Raw genomic sequence first — 13080 nt, 5'->3', positions numbered from 1 at the left:
GGTTTGTTTTCAAGATTCAGATGCCTCTCTGATAACTTTCTTCCAGTTTCATTAATAAGTCTAATTACTGTTTTATTATAGCTTCATAACATTTTCATTTCTTTGATCTTTTATTACTATTTAGAAATAGATGAGGAAATTAATTTGTCTTTCAGTGGTTGAAGAATAAATTTCTTGGCTTTTTTAATGTGTATATATATATATGTCATGACATACATGTGAAGAATAAAGGATCTTGGCTTTTTTGCATACATATACATGTATGTCACTCAAAGCTGAGCTATATGAACAGAAGATTAATGTGTTTTTTTAATGTATGCATACATTAAAGTCTTAAAATTCTCTTAGACTTCTATACATGTGAATATAATGGTAGAGCAAATGTTCACTAAGTAGTTTCAACATCCAATATAAGAAGGTACAAGTGATACTGTATTGAACTGGTATTGAGCTAGTCTTGTAGTACGTGTTTTAAAAAATACTACTAAGCACGTATTTCTTCATCCTTCAGGTGTATTTTTCTAGCATGCTTTGTAGCTTTTCGGATACCCTGTTTTGAACTATTTAAACTTCTTGACCCAATGAGAATCGGACATCTGGTTTATTTTCCCCAGTTTTTAACCAGACAGCTTCCCATTCTATGAAAGTATTTTAAGAGTTCTTAAACAAAAAAAAAACAAAACCAAAAAGAAGCCACAATAGAAATGAAGCAAACCCATCCCCCCTCCCCCTAAAAAGCCCACCTAAACAACAAAAAGAAAACCAACAAAAAAAACAACCCCGACAAACTTAAGGAGTACAGATGGCAATCAGTTTCTAAATAATAGCTGCTATAATTTTTGTTTTAGTCTTTACACCTGTATGGGGTTTTATCTAATGCCTTGGATATAACATACGTACTGCTGTAAGACAAGCTGCTATATAGACTGCAAAACCCCCAGAAAATAGCTTCTGGTTACATTTTATGAATGACACAACATAAGCTAATGAAAAAAAAACCGTGCCACTTCTATGAAGCTTGATTAACTGAGCCTGTAGAACAAAGAGTTCAGGGAAATGAAGTCTAGAAATAAAGATCTGGTTTTGAAAAGCAGTGATTCTGGAAGTGATTCTGTAGTTTATTTTGGGTAATGAGACTTCAGTGTACATGGCATCAGTGAGACCGTTCTTGGAATAATACAGCCAGTTCACAGTGTGGCTGAAAAACTTTAAGGTATTTAGTAAAGAGCTTCAGAAACAGTTTAAGGTTTGGAAAGCCTGAATTCCAGAGAAGTGCTGAAGTTTGGGCTTGATTTTGGTTATCTAAGGAAGGTGTAGAAGTGACTCTGCATCTATGAAAGCTTTCCCATGTTTAAGTGCTTATAGTTTAGTCCTATTTTGGCCTAACAGATTAGAAAGCACAAGACGTAATTGCTGAGTGGTCAACCTAGGCGAATTTCATCTGGCAATCACATACGCTTTTTTTTAAAGGGAAGACAGCTTAAATATTGGAAAAGTTTATATGAGGTGTATTTTATGTCACTTGCAGTTACTTAAAATCAGTACTTGCTGAATTTAAAGAAGGCTAAGCTTGTGTGCTTTAGGACTTGAGGACTTTAATGTGGATATGTTGAATGTTCTTGCCATGGCAATCTAGGTGATACAACTTTGAATGTGGGTGTTTATATGTGACTTCAGTAAGTTTTAAGTCTATGTTCTTTTGCTGTACAGGTTTAACTGGTTTCCTTTAACATTAATGAGCATCTCTGAACTAGTGTGACCTCAAATATATGCTGTGGGTCAGCCAGAAGTTAATGGACTTGGTGCATTCTGTCGTCATTTGGTAGGCAGCCTGTGCAAGTTACATCACGCTTGTCAGGATGGGAGAGCAGAGCAAAGATTTTCCTGCTTAACATTAACTGCAACAGCATGGATTCTCAGCACAGGGAGCAGTGAAACGTGTCAGCAGTTTCTTGATGTCAGATCATTTGTGTTGTGTGCCCAGCCCCACAGCAGCAGCTAGTGCCCTTTCACACTTGATTTGCGCAAGCCAGTCACTGAATTTTGAATGGGGGTTGGGTGCACTTAACTGAAAAATAACCGTAACTATCTCTCATTTTGCCTACTACAGTTGTCATGATTGCATTTTGTAAGGGGCTGAGATGATGGAGCGCCTTCTCTGTTCTCTTGACCTCAAAGCCAGCTGGAATTGACTTACTCTGTAGGACATCCTGCATCTGAATCAAGAGGGGGACTTGGACTGCAAATTCTCTCTTACTGTGATGGTATTGGGAACAAAATGGGGCACAGCTTTCTGTGAAGCAGTCTCTGTTAGGGTCTGCTTACTTTTCTTCTGAAGCCCCTGGTAACCTCCTGTGTTCTCATTAGGCAAGACTATATCCTCCAGGAGAGTTGAACAGGCATTGCCTTCATTTGTCCATAGGCAATGTGAAACTGACTTCTGGCTGAACAGCCCAGAAAGAGGTAGCAAGAGCGTTTCTGTAATGGTTCTGATAGGCTTTAAGATATAGTTGGTCTACTAATTTAAAGAACAAGTTGAAAGCTTCCCCAGACACTAAAGGCCATGAATAAGACAAAGGCAGAAGGGTGTGAAGGAGCCCATGAACTCTGTCTGTAGCCCAGGTGGTTTTGCTGTGAGGCCCTGATTTCATATTTCAGAAATGGTTACTTTGCAACTCTGAACCCTTGTTTCCCATAGTTTTTACTACTTTTGACCTTTCTATCATAGTTGCCAGCTGGGGTTAAACTAAGTACCATGCAGCTGTTTGCTCACTCCTCCCCCCCCTCCCCAGGTGGGATGGGGAGGATACTTGGAGAAAAAGTAAAACCCATGGGTCGAGATAAGACTAGTTTAATAATTAGAATAACATACAAAATACTATTAATAATAATGAAAAGGGAAATAACAAGGACAGACATACAAAAAAACTAACCCCAAACCTAACAAACAACAGTGATACACAATAACACTTCTCACCACCCGCTGACTGATACCCAGCCTGACCCGAGCAGTGATTGGTGCTTCCCGGCCAGCTACCCCTGTTTATATACTGGGCATGACGTGCTGTGGTATGGAATACCCCTTTGGCTACTTCGGGTCAGGTGTCCTGTCTGTGCTCCCTACTGGCTTCTTGTGCTCTCCTCACTGGCAGAGCATGAGACTGAAAAAGGCCTTGATTGGGGTAAGTGCTACTTAGCAACAACTAAAACATCAGTGTGTTACCAGCACTATTTTCAGACTAAAACCAAAACACAGCACTGCGCCAGCTACTAGGAAGAAAATTAACTGTATCCCAGTGGAAATCAGGACACTTGCCCAAGGTCATTTGTGGTGCTGTTAATGAGGATAGTCCCTTGTTTGCAGTGTCTTTATTCAAAGATATTGTACTGAATTGTAATTTTTAGAACCTTTTTATTTCACTACTTACCTTTAGCAGTCCTAGGGATTATTACTGCTTTCTGGAATTTGCATCATATAGTCCTGTTTTTCTAAATCTGTGGAAAAATCTACCTAGTAAGCAGTGGCAATTTCAAGATTTTTTTCTGTTCACCAGTGTAATCAGTTCTGCACTGTTAGTCTTTTATGGCTAAATAATTTTACTGTACAAGTGTATCAATATTGGGAAGCATCAGTAGCATATCTCAAAGAAAACAGAGTTTGTGTAATAATTGTATTTTGTATTACCCAGTATTAAAGTACTTAACTGTGTCATGTTACTCTGATCTTGCTTTAAGTCAAAATTCAGAAAACTCAATGTGAAATATAATTTCTTGAAAATAACATGTCTGTGTTCTGCTTGTGATGGCCTTAAAAGCTGCCTCTGTAATGGTCTGATTGCTGATTTTGGTATGGAATGAAATCCTCTGTGCATAATTTCACATGTTGATACCTGCTTTTAGGCAGATCTATTGGGTAGCTGCTGCTGAAAATAGGCAACAACAGAATCCTGTTCCCCATCCTGCCATTTTACTTGCATTTGATCTGTTGACCGCAGAATGACTTGGTTCACCTGGGAAACAAGTTTTCCCCAATGCCTTCTCCTGCCTCTTCCCAAAAATAACCTGATTCTTGGAAAGAACAAACCCCAAACCCTTTCAAATTAGCCAGCTCAGACCTGTGGCTTCAGAATTGCTAGGTCTGGTTAAAAAAAAAAAAAAAAAAGAAAAAATGGTGGAATTGGGAGATTAGGAAGAGAGAAGGATCATGGGTTTTGGTAACAGCTTGCTTCTAGGTTAGCTGTAGTGTGAGGCCTTATATTTAGTTTAGCCATTCAGATCAGGATGACATAGCATTGCTTTCTAACAGTACCCAGTACTGTTTATGTCAAATGTCCTTCTGTTTCTTGTGTGTTAACTGATACACTTGGTGCTGTGGGCCTGTGGGATACCTGAAAAGGGAGTACTGCTGTGACATCTAGGTGCAAGGATTTTTCTGCTGCTGCCTTGCCACAACCCACTTCTTCACCCTTACCGGAGGGGCTATTTAGACTCTCAGTTAAGGATGGGGGGAATTGTACACTGATGGCTTAGACTGATCCAAAGCTTTATGGGACCACACTGCCAGATTATTTTTATAAAACTTAATCAGCTAACAGTCCTGCTGAAAATAGTGCATGTGTGTATGTATTTGTGCCCAGGTTTAGCGGAAGTAGTTCTTGGGCTGGTTCCCCATCTTGTTGCCCAAATAGGCTTCCTGAGACAAGGCTTTTCAGGTACAATGTGACCAACGACATTGTCAGGTGGCTGCCAGTCTATTGATCTGATGTTCTCATCAACATCTCAAACATTTGCTGTTTCAGTTGAAAACTCCTCTCTTTATATACCTCGGTTATAACTGTGTTCTCTTACATAGTTTTTGTGATATCTTTGTTGTGAACGTCAGGCAGTTTGTATTGCTCAGTTAGCTTGCTTTTGCTTCAATATAGTTTGGCCATGGGTCTTTGGGTAAAATGAATTCTTCTAGGTCTTCACATGGTCTGTATGGAGATAGTTGTACAAAAGCAGAAAAGTCACATCCCTTACACAAATAAGACAATATTATGGCATGTTACAGAGCATGTTAATAAACATATAAAAATGTTTTTTTATATGTTTATTAACATATGTTGTTGTATTGGCTTCAACATTCAATTGAATGTTGAACTCTCAGAAACTTATTTGGAAACCCAAAAATACTGAACTTCAAATGGAAATTTCCATGGTGGATAGGTTTATAGACTGTATTTAGTTCTAAAATATTGCAGTTCCTTATTCAGGGGCCAGTTATTTCAGCTGAATTCTTAAGGCTCTTTCCATCTAATTTTTTCATTATACTACCTAATTTGTTAGCTGTTGCATGACAGTTGGGATAAAAATAATCATTTGGAGATACTGAGGCTTTCTCTCTCTCTGTTTTCTTTAACAATTCCTTGAAAAAGCAATTTGGAAATTGCTTATATAGGGGAGGAAGACAGAGTGGAAATGATGTGAATAGAAGGTGGTTTTAGCAGTAATTAGAGGTTGGAGAAGAGTTGTAAAGAGAAAAATAATAAGGGGTTTCTGGAAAAATTATGTGTTTTGCAAGGATTGAAGCAATTAGCTTGGCAGAAGTCTGAGTGGAAGGTCCTGGGTAATTCTTGGGCTGATACATACAACTTAAGTAGTAGTAAAAGTTTTGAAGGATTGGCTTGTGAATATCTTGTAAAGGAAGCAGTGGGATTTAATAGCAATGTGAATGCAAAAGGTGAAGGGAAAAGGAGTAAGTATTTACAGGCTGCAGAGCAGGAATGCAAAAGATCTTGGAAATTGTATACACGAGTGGTGAAAAAGGATGAAACCAATGAGTGGATTCATATTTATGTGACGAAGTAAATTTGAATTCTATTTTTCCTTTTGAATTTAATTTGATGTAATGGGTAAACAGGAACAGGTGCAAACATCAGAGCAATTTGGGTTTTGGACAGTGGAGGTGAGGGGGTTCCTGTGCCTCATATTTTCTGTTGGAATTTTGTTTCTGATGTAGAGAGGGGAGTGTGGATAATAAAACTCCTGAGTGTTATTGACGTGAACTACTCCAGTGAAATAGGCTTAAGATATGTGGGAGCAAGTAGGGTGATGTTTTGTTGAAAAAAAATTACTTGGAAGATTACTAATCTCAGTGTTCATTGAATGCAGGGTTCATTTATTAGCTCTGCTTTTGTGCAGAGCTAGTGCACTAAATGCAATTTACCTGGACTGTAAACTAATCCTGATTTATTTTTGCTTCCAATTTCCCATTTTGGGACTTTGTACATTAATAACAATTTGATGTATCTCAGTAAAATTCAGTCCTGTATCGATCTTTCCTTATGGGTTGCACTTCCGTGTTTCTGGCATTCTTAGTGACTCTCTGTAAGAGGTGAATAGACAAAATGATGGGATTGTCATAGAACTGTGTAAATTATGCGTTAATCTTTGTGTGCCTCTTTAAATGGACTGCCTGGTGTGTCTTTTCCCTCCCCTAGCCCCCCACTACCCCAAGGTAATGACTCAGTAGGCAATTATGAAGTAATTATTTGCCAGGTGGACAGGGAAGGTGGGGGAATGACTATTATCAGCCCCACCAAGTATTAAATAAAGTTAAAAGGAAAATGGTTGTAAGGGACGGGTGTTTTTGTTTGGTTTTTTTTGTTGTTTGTTTCTTTTTTTTGTCTTGCTCCGCTTGGTTGTTGCGGTGAGAAAAGGGAAAACGGCTCTAGTCAGGGAGAAGAGGAAGGGTATTGACTTGCATCCACTTGGTGTTCCTACGTGGTTGCTCACTCCTCTAGGATGTGAAATGTGTATCGTTCTTCAGTTATAAGTTTCTTGTGTTTACTAGCTGGAAACTTGCTTTGCAGCCAATACAAGAAATAGGTGTGTATTTACTTCTAGTGTAATATACTTTGGTATGAGAGTTAAAAACTAAGACTGCCTATTAGTTTGAAACTTTAGGAAACCATGTGCTTAATATGACATGCCTAGGCTTGTGACAGCTGGGCTATAAAGATTCATTTCTGTGGCTGAATGGCATGTGTCCAGGAAATGTGCCAGAGAGGCTGTGAATATGGACACTGTTAGAGATGACTCACGCTAAGTAAAACATGGAGCTCGTGGCTCTAGCATGTTGGCATGCAAACACAGAAGTCCGCTAAATGTTCTGCAGAAGGAATCTTTTATCAGTAGTGTGACAGAACTTTCATTGTTTGCTTGTTTGTTTGCTTTTTTTTCCTAGCAAATGGCTCTGCAAGCTCTGTTATAACCAGCTTGTGGCAAAAAGAATGCATTTGAGGATTGATTGTATACTGCTGTGGTAATGGCAAGAGGTAATTGTTGAAGAAGAATGGCTGCTGCATTAGATTGTAGAATACATTGACTAGCATGTATACTTAGAAATGAAAATGTGATTATTTTTTCTTGAGATCTGAAGAAGGCAGGCATTTGAGTGTTGCAGAATGATTCCAGAAGAAAACAGCTTTTTTTGTACATATATACATGCATAAAATACTGTATACTGAGGTGGTTCTACTTTGAAAAATCACACTGCCTGTGTTTTCCGTGGACTTGATAGCATCCAAACCGGAATGAACAATTCTTCTCTTTCCTTAGTCTCTGTTCTGCATTGGCTACCCAGCAGATGCATTTATTTTTTCCTTTGTGGTTGAACACGTTAGATGGCTGACAAACCTTGATTAAAGGACATAAATGCGCCACATGCAAAACCACAATGATTTCTTTGATTGCAGGGACCTTTTGGCCAGCTTGCAGTAAGGACTTGTGTTTAGAAGAGAACCTTTGGGCTCATCTGTATCTCCCTCCCCTCAAAGGGATGGCAGCCCGAGGACAGCTAGCATTCATCCTGACGCCAAGAGACTTCAAAGGAGGTAAGCACCTCAGAAATGCTCCCCAGACAAAAAACTTCTCATCAGTCCAGCACCCCAGTGTGGTCAGATTCTTTAGTACAGTATTACCAGCTCCTACAGGCTTCTGTTCATGGCTTCTTCATGAAAATATTTTGACAACTCTGTGAGCCCTCATCAGCTGCTTGCTGATGATCCCTTAAGATTCATGGAGTTGTCTGCTGCTGTCAGTCGTCCTTATCCATTTTAATAATAACGTGCCCCCACTGTAAGGGAAAAAGACATTTTTCCTGGGTTTGTACACAGACATGTTCTCCTGTCCTTCCCCTGTTTGGATCTTCATGTTTTGGATGAGGTTTAGAAGAGCTTTTCTCAAGTCATGATCTTTAAGGTTAAAGGTTGGGGAAAAACAACGAACCAATCAACCAACCTCATTCGCCAAAATACAAAACCTGCTTTGCTCCACACAGTTTTAAAAGGGTTAAAAAAAAAAACCCACCCTCACAAAAAACACACAAAGAGAAACCAACAAACCATCTCCGATTCCTTAATGTCCAGATGATTTCCACCGAATTCTTTGTGTGTTTAAACTTCTAGTGAGCATTATCCCAGGAAAGTCATGTAGGAACAAATTATTGTATTTCATTCTCCTGGAGAAAAATAAATCCTTAGGATGGCACGCAGCTGCTTATGTCTTCTAAATGCCTATGGAATAAATATTTAGTAGAAAGGGCAATTTAAAATCAACAGAAGTTTACCTTGACATCAGAAGGATAAACACAAAAATCCCTTGTTTGCTTTTTGAATTTATTTATTTTTTTAATCAGACTTTTCGGGGTGATTTCCACCCCTTTAACCCATCTACCATGAGGTCAATTGTATAAATACTCGGCTATAGATGTTGGTGTTTTCATTTGTTTTTTTTTTTTTTTCTTATTGCAGTAAGCATAATATGAGACAAAATAAGAATATGATTGAAATCATAAGGCAGAACTTTCTTGGGTTTTGTTGTTATTTCTTTTTAATGGGAATATTTGGGTGTGTAGTAGACCATTAGTAAATATGAATTATGTTTGGTGAATGTTTTGGGATTTTTTTTTTTTGGGTAGCTTTTTTGGTGGGCTTTTTTTGGGGTGGGGGGAGGGGTGTTTTGTTGGTTGTTTTGGGGGTTTTGTGTGGTTAAATTTTATTTACTTTTTTCTTTCTAATGGAGTGGATTTGGAGAGCATAGCTGGCACTTGGATCACTTAAGCTATATCTGTTAAGTCCTGTCCTTGTTTTTTCCATTTATGATGAGGGTATATTGTTTAGCTGTTAGACTTACTTAAACCCAAGTAAGAGTTTTCTAATTATGTAGAGTACTTTTAATAATTGCTGTCTGGCTAGCCTTCTTCTCGGGCTCTACTATATAAATACAAAGGTTCTGTAGATTGTAATTTAAATATGTTAAGGTAGTAAAGAAGTGGATTGCCCTGTAAAATAATACCCCACCTAATTATACACATACACAGCTTTGGAAGAGATTTACCTATGGATATTGTGAACAGCTTGCAGATCCCCCAGACCTAAAATATTTCAGGTCCTGGCTATGTTGATAGATTAAATTAGCTTGGGTTTGCTTGGTCTGTTGAAATGTTTAGTGGCTGTTGCTGGTTTTTGTGGGTTTGGGGGTTTTTGCTCATCTCTATGCTTGGTTTTGGTTCCCTTCCCTCTTTCCCCTTCCCTCCTTCAAATGCTGCTTTTACAGTAGTCAGTTTCCTTAGTTTCATTGGAAAATTTTCTTTTGCAGTCTTCTGTGTAGTGTTGTTCAACTGTAGGAGTTTAGGATTTTTTTTCTTTCTATATTGACTTTCAACAATGTGTTGTTTCTATAGCCCTTCTTCTGGTGTTTAGAGGCAAAATAAATCTACAGATTCAAAGCAGGTCACTTTTAGAAAGCCACAAATATTTTTCTTGGAATCATTCTAACACTTCAGTAGTACCTTGTAGAGATTAAAAAAAAGAATAGGCCAAAATGAGCAGTAGTACACTCCAGTTTGTGTAAATCTTGCCAGGTTCATTCTATTCCTGTAAGACAAACTGAATCGCAAGTATAGTTTATTTTTATTGATGAGTTGCCATCCCCTGTGAGCAGATGAGAAAGAAACAAAGGCACCTTTTATTTCCTTCATTTGAGTGGCTTTTAGTGTCAGTGAAAGTGAAGGTGGTTTTGTTCACTTGGTCTTATGTCTACTTCTCTAGGAATTCAGCAAGGAAGAATAGAAACAGGGCAGGAAATTGCTAGAATGCTTTCTAGTCTAAAATAACATATCTGTTGGCGGACATAAATTCTGATAAAATGAGAGACCTAGCAGTAGGTGGGAAGTGTAATGTTATTTGGAGGCTCTGAAATTCATCAAATACTTAAAGAAATCCTTTCAAAAGTAAATGTAGTTATTGATTCATCCATTTTTCCTGGAGAGAACCAATTATTCAAAGCAATATTTTTTTCTCTTTGGAGCTTTTCGTATTGATAGTGAAATTCAGTCATTCATTTAAGAAGAAAAATAAATTTTAACTGTTTTCTTCAGTAGTATACTGGATGATCTACTGCAGCATGGCTAGATTTTTGTTCATACTTCCTTGATGACTACATTAACGTAATCTGTATTTCATAGCATCTGCTTTTGTTCTTCTTACACTCCAAACCCCCAAAGGAGGATATTAATTTCCAAGGTTAAAAATGGATAATTCACTGAAGCTGTTGGTGTTTCAGTTACTTTTCACCTAAGACCACTGGACAGTACTTCAAGACTCTGTTCTAAAACATGGACCGTTGTTATGCTAGATGGGGGAGGGAGAGGACAATTTATTCAGAGGATATCTTTGTTGGCTGAGGCAACCTCGATGTCTTTAGTCTCGTCTCAGAAAATAGTTACTCTTGTTCTTCAAAGCTAACAGTTGTTCCTCTGTGCCATCTGATTTTCAGGTGTTCTGAAAAAGGTGTCTTTAGGAAATACTAGTTTGTTTTTATTTAATGAAACCTGTAATGACATAAACAAAGAACTTCCCTCTTTAAAAAACGCTACACCAATCTGCATAAGCTTGTGTTGTAGTTGTAGGTGGAAATAAATGGGAGAACATTAGTAGATGAATAGATTGTCAAAGAAAAGTTCACATCAAGGATTAACTGTGTGATGGAACTCAAAATGCTTCCTAGGAACTGTTGGAATGATGGTGGCATACTTTATTCCTTGTAATGAGGCTGGAGAGTTTTTTGTTCATCAGATACAGAAGAACAGTGGTAGTAGTACTTACTGAGATTGTCTTTTAGAACAAACTATACTCTTAGAAAGGTGGTGTGAATTGGCACTGAAAGATATATGCATATATGTGTTTCCTCTCTTCTGTGAAGACAGTTCCAAAAGCTTGTAAAAACATAGACTTTCTTGATAGCTGTTAAACGGTCATAGGACCCTGAATATAGAGTGGTAAAATCAGTTTGTCATTTCAATGGAAAGAGCTTGATTATTTACTACTTACACTAACAGAATTAGGTACCCATGGTGTTCTGCAGTGTAAATAACTTTCTTTTGGGATTAGTAATTCTATCCTTTGCACATCCTTTCTGTCTTTCAAATGTTATTATAGGACATTGAGCAATCCAGCTGGCATCTGGGTAGGCTGTTTGAAGTTTTGGGTGCATTGCTTACCTTCCCTGTCCAGAGATTGTGTACTGTAAAGAATGGAGTGAAAGCAGATAGCAGTATGCTTGTCATTCTGCACTGTTGATATATGGCAGCACTGGATCTAGTTCTGATTAGATTGAAATAGAAGCAATAGTGCAAATTAGGTAATATTTATAACTAGACAAGAACTGATGGCATGAGGTAGGGCTGTATGTATTCCTTGCCAAATCCATGCATTTGCTGAATAACAGTAATAGCCACCTTGTACTATTAATATGACTTTTGGCAAATGGTGTCTGTTCTAATACTAATCTGTGCATCTAAAAATTGAACAGTCAGCTAGCAACTGGAAAGTTTGCAGCTCCTGATGCATTTCAAGGATCTAACAGCAGTATATCAACTCACAGGTGCCATCTCTTTAAAGCCTGAAATAATTTTCTTGTATACGTATTCATTTTTGATGAAAGGATAAGCTCCGGGGAAAGGGCATTTAAAATAGTTTGGAGGTCTTGATACATGTTTTCAGACTTGGCAACATTTAGTGGTGGTGCGGAAAGGTTTGAGCTTGTCTAAGAGGAGCAGGAACCGCAAATACGTAAATGCCATTTCCTGTCACTGCCTCAATGGATTATTTATGACATTGTACAAAACAATCTCTTCTGATCAGTCTGTACCTTTCCTCTGCATATAAGCTCACAGATGTCCTTGCGAGTTAATAAATAATGAGAACTCAAATGCCATGGTGTGCCTGCTCTTCATTCGGTATAAGAAGACGGTGACGACTGTTGTGACCTGGTGTTGAAAGAGAGTGAATGAATAAAATGGTGCCTGAATCTGAACTTGAGGATTGTGAGGAAAGGAAAGCATTTTGAAGAATTGATATATGAGTGATCATATTCTTAAAGGGGCATTTCTCTATGGTTAATAATTTCTTCTTTTTGCGAAGAGTGTCAGAGTGATAAATGTTTTCAGATTCATTTTGAACAGGTGGTTTTGTTCTGTCTTCGATGTGTTGCATAGCTTCTTTTAGGGCCCTTCTTTGTTGGGCACTTTGGTGAGAGACCGTCTTCGGTATGTATTATGTGATTCTGCCACCTGGTGGCTTCGGTGAGCAGCATGAGTTTCAGACGCATAGTGAAACGCACAAATGTGAGGAAATCCTGGAGAGAAAGAAAAGTCCTTCCACGAAAGGGAGCCTGTGGGCAAGGTTGCTTAAAATAGCTATAGAAGACAAGTTCTGTGATCTCTCATCATGTTTTTAAAGTCGGTCATCTAAGTATCATCGTGTGAGTGTTTGCTTCTGGTTGCTACAGTGTCAAAACTTGCCTGGGTGTTAACAAAAGTTAACAAAAACCCAGATCCCGTGATGAGTGGTAATGACCTGTAGCAGAAACTACTGTAGCAGTAACTTGGCGAGGTTACCCTGTTGCACAAGTTGTCTTATCTCAACTTTCTTTTAGTGTGGTTTCTTATGCTGAAGAATCAGTATGATTATTAATATTAAAATTATACCGGTATTGAAATACAAGTCTTTTTTCTGGCCTGTATTGCTTTGGCAT

The 13080-nt window shown here is 38.2% G+C and overlaps 1 protein-coding gene across 5 annotated transcripts in view; it reads left to right on the top strand.

The window, feature by feature from the left end:
- Positions 1-13080, top strand: part of STK24 (serine/threonine kinase 24) — a 48043-nt gene that overhangs the window by 16802 nt on the left and 18161 nt on the right. For 2 of the 5 annotated variants that reach the window (XM_057402091.1, XM_057402092.1), the window contains exon 2: positions 7740-7877. The exons of the other annotated variants lie outside the window; for them this stretch is intronic. The gene's annotated coding sequence lies outside the window, so the exon portion shown is untranslated. The remainder of the gene's footprint in view (positions 1-7739; positions 7878-13080) is intronic. 5 annotated transcript variants of the gene reach the window in all.

The sequence above is a fragment of the Pezoporus wallicus genome, unplaced genomic scaffold (genome assembly GCF_028554395.1).
Source record: "Pezoporus wallicus isolate ANWC-B61680 ecotype Strahan unplaced genomic scaffold, APGP_CSIRO_Pwel_v1 contig_6520, whole genome shotgun sequence".
NCBI classification, from domain to species: Eukaryota; Metazoa; Chordata; class Aves; order Psittaciformes; family Psittacidae; genus Pezoporus; species Pezoporus wallicus.
The sequence above is the reverse complement of the archived record's forward strand: the minus strand, read 5'-3'. Positions and strand labels throughout refer to the sequence as shown.